This window comes from Ammospiza caudacuta, chromosome 12 (assembly GCF_027887145.1).
Source record: "Ammospiza caudacuta isolate bAmmCau1 chromosome 12, bAmmCau1.pri, whole genome shotgun sequence".
In the NCBI taxonomy this organism is placed as follows: domain Eukaryota; kingdom Metazoa; phylum Chordata; class Aves; order Passeriformes; family Passerellidae; genus Ammospiza; species Ammospiza caudacuta.
The window spans coordinates 5,876,999-5,880,578 of NC_080604.1; positions in this window are offsets into that span (position 1 = coordinate 5,876,999).

The following is a 3,580-nucleotide window of genomic DNA, read 5'->3' on the forward strand; positions in this document are numbered from 1 at the left end:
CCGGCACTGCCTGGCAGTGTGAGGGATGTGGTGACACTTCCCCATTGTCCCCTGACCCCAGCTGGCACCTGTCACCTCCTGGAGCTGTCTCCTGCCACAGGGCCCCCTCACTGTGCTCTGGTCCCCTCCTGCTCCTGACTCTGTGCAGATCTTGGCCCACTCCATGCCCCGTTTTGGGGTGATGAGCTTTGCTGACCCCAATGGCGTTTGTCCTTACAGTGCCATGTCCCACCCCCTTCCCACTACACCCCAGAGCTGAATGTGGGATGCCATGGCTGGTTTGGGGTGATTATTTTTCCTACAGCACCTCTGGAGAGAGTAAGCCCAGTGTGGGGCTGCCAGGGCTGGGGGCACCTGGCTGTACACCCCTGCCTCAGATGGGGGACATGGGGTGGGGGACACCCGGACATACCCCCTGCTTCAGCTGGGGGACATCTGGCTGTATCCCTGTGCCTCGGGAGGGTGCAGGGGATGGAGGGGGGCCCAGGCAGTGCTGGGGGGTGCAGGGGGGGTGCTCAGCACGTTTGTTCTGGGGTGCAGGGGGATGCACGTTCAGCGTGTCCGTGCTGGGGTGCAGTGGGGTGCAGTGGGGTGCAGTGGGGTGCAGCGGGGGGTGCTCAGCGTGGCCGTGACTCAAGCACCACGCGGCACCGCATCCCTGCGTGCTTGCCATCGCCATGGCAACCGCCAGGCAATCAGCGATAATTGCGCACGTCGGCCCGGCAACGGGGCCAAATAAACCCCATCCCTCCTTTCGGGGGGCCGGTGGGGGGCAAGGGGGAGACAAAAGGAGGCGGTGCAGCTGCTGATGGCCACCCCGACCCTTCACTGGGATGAGCGGCGCTGGGGTGCACAGTGGCAGGGCTGCGGTCCCCACAGGCGTCCCAAGGCACCTCTGTGCCCGGGAAGGTGTCAAGGGACAGCCAGAGAGCCACTCAGCTCGGCCACCAGGTACAGTGTCCCTCACAGTGCCACAGCTCTGCCAGCTCGGTGACCACGCTGTGTGTGAGGACAGGGCTGCCCCACACCTGCCTGGGCACCACTGGCCGTGGCTGCTTGTCCCTGGCCAGCCTGCTCCTGATCTGGGCTGTCCCTGTGCCAACGACAGCACAAAAAGCCTTGCACCTCTCCACTGGCTTGGTCCCTGTCACATGCAGGGCTGGCTCTCCTCCCTGGAGCCCTGATGGGGAAAGGGGCCTTGTTTCCCACAGCGTACTCCTGCATCACAGTGGTGACATGGCATCAGGGTTTGAGTCCCCTCCCCACTGAAAGAGCTTTGGGGGTCCCCTGGATCTCTGGCAGCACCTGCAGCCACAGGGACCAGGGTGCAGGGAGGGCTGCTCAGGGTGACAGCTCAGGGAGAGAACTGTCCCCAAGGGGGAGGACCAGGACCAGACCCAGGACCAAGACTGGGGTGTGGCTGGCACTGGTCCTGGGTGGGTGCTGGGATGGGCCAAGCCTCCCCAGATAAATGACAGTGCGTTTCAGGGACAGAGAAAGGAGAAAAAGATGTGCCTTATAGCCTGTAAGGCTTTGGGGTAAAGTGAAGCTCCTGGAGGACAGCAGAGCTCCCCAGGGGCCAGCAGATATCCCCAGAGGACAGCAGAGATTCCCAGGGACCACCAAAGCTCCCCAAGGGCCACCAAAGCTCCTCAGAGACCAGGAGAGGTCCTCAGGGGCTACCAAAGCTTCCCAGGGGCCCCTGAAGCTGCCCAGGTACCACCAAAGCTCTCCGGGGGCCAGCAGAGCTCCCCGAGGGCCAGCACAGCCTCAGGTGGGTGCAGGGGTGCCCCGGGCTGTGCAGGGGCCCCCAGTTCCAGGTGCCAGGGCCAGGCGGGGAGGGCAGAGGGCCAGGGCTGGCAGCGGGGTGCTGGAGCAGGGACTGGGGGTGCCAGGGCAGCCCCCCCTCCGTTCACAGGCATCATTAGCAAAACTCGCCGCTTTCTAAAAATGGCACGTCGGTGCCGCGGCGGCTGCTCTTCACGCCCGCTCCCCAGCACCGGCAGCCGCTAAAAACAGCTCGGCGCTGCCTGCTGCCTGCTGCCACCTCTCACCGGGGCGGCTGGCACCGGAGACCACCGCCTCACCCAAACACTCATCTAGCACAGTTTTGCCCGTCCCCAGTGCAGCCCCCAGCCCGTGGCACTCTCTGCCCGCCCTTTGCCGGCAGGAGCCCGCAGCCGCGGCCGAGGGGCCATTGCGGCATCACCGCACACACCGGGCGTGCAGCGGGCCCCGGGCGGTGCCGGCGGCGGGACCGTGCCTGGCCCTGCCCGTGCACCCGCAGCCCCGCGTGCGGCCACTCATGTTTTATAGATGGCTCCGATTTTAATAATTAATGCCTGCTAACGACAGCACTTTCCCCAAATAAAACATTTAAAGTGCTGTGTGTGCACGGCGCGTTGCCGGCATGGGACACCGGCTGCTCTGCTGCAGCCGTGGCGGATGGGCACGGCACGAGGGGCTTGGCACGGCCTGGCACAGCGTGGCACGGCCCGGCACGGCCTCACCTGCCCACAGCTCAGCCCGATGCTGCACCAACCATGCCCAGGCACAGCACCTCAGGGTGACACCACCCAGTGCCCACCTGTGGGTGCCCAGGTAGCACCCCCCAGCTGCGGCAGGGGTGCCAGGTGCCATGCAAGGTGCTACCCTGAGGTCACCTGCCTGTCCCTGGCGCCGTGGCAGTGGGCACAGCGCCAGTGCCAGTCCCAGCTAGCAGCATCGGACAGGGGTGGGCGCATGCCAGCCCTTGGCATGGAAGTCTGGGCGCTCGCTCCTCACCTCCCGCAGCGTAATTAGGGCAGGATAAATGTGGATTAGCATGAAATCTGTCATCTCTGCGAGCACATTCGTGGGGGGAGGGGGCAGCCTAAAGCAGGGGCCGCCCACACGCACATCACCGTAACCACACCAGACTTGTCCACTAACGAGCGGTTCACTGTGCCACCCCAGTGCCAGCACGGACAGCCCTGCTCCCTCTGGTACCCTGCTCCCACTGGCTGCTCCCACAGCTGTCCCCTGTGTCACCAGACAGCAGGCCTGGCATGCATCTGCCACCCAAACACAGCCCTGGGCACCCACTCTGCTTTGTGCTGTGGAGGGCAATAACCAGGGTGTCAGCTTGTCCGTCCATCCATCCATCCATCCATCCATCCATCCATCCATCCATCCATCCACCCATCCCTCCATGCACCCACACATCCATCCGTCCATCCATCCATCCATCCATCCATCCATCCATCCATCCATCCATCCATCCATCCATCCCATGAGCTGCTGGTGTCCCAGTCAGCCACCCTGGCTGCCCCCCAGGCATGCAGCATCCCCCAGTGCCAGTGCCCAGCACCTCCCATTGCTGGTCCAGCCCTAATACTCACACAGTGCCAGGCTCTTCCCGTTGCCACAGCGACTCAGCAGCGAGCCAAGATGGTGCTGCTCGGCCTTCCAAGCAAGGTCAGCACCTACACTGGAGGTCATGGTCACCCAAAACCCAGGCCAGGGGAGCAGAGCAGTCGCACTGTGGGGAAACTGAGGCACGGTGCTGGGACCCAGCTGCACTAAAACCACGTGGCAGTGG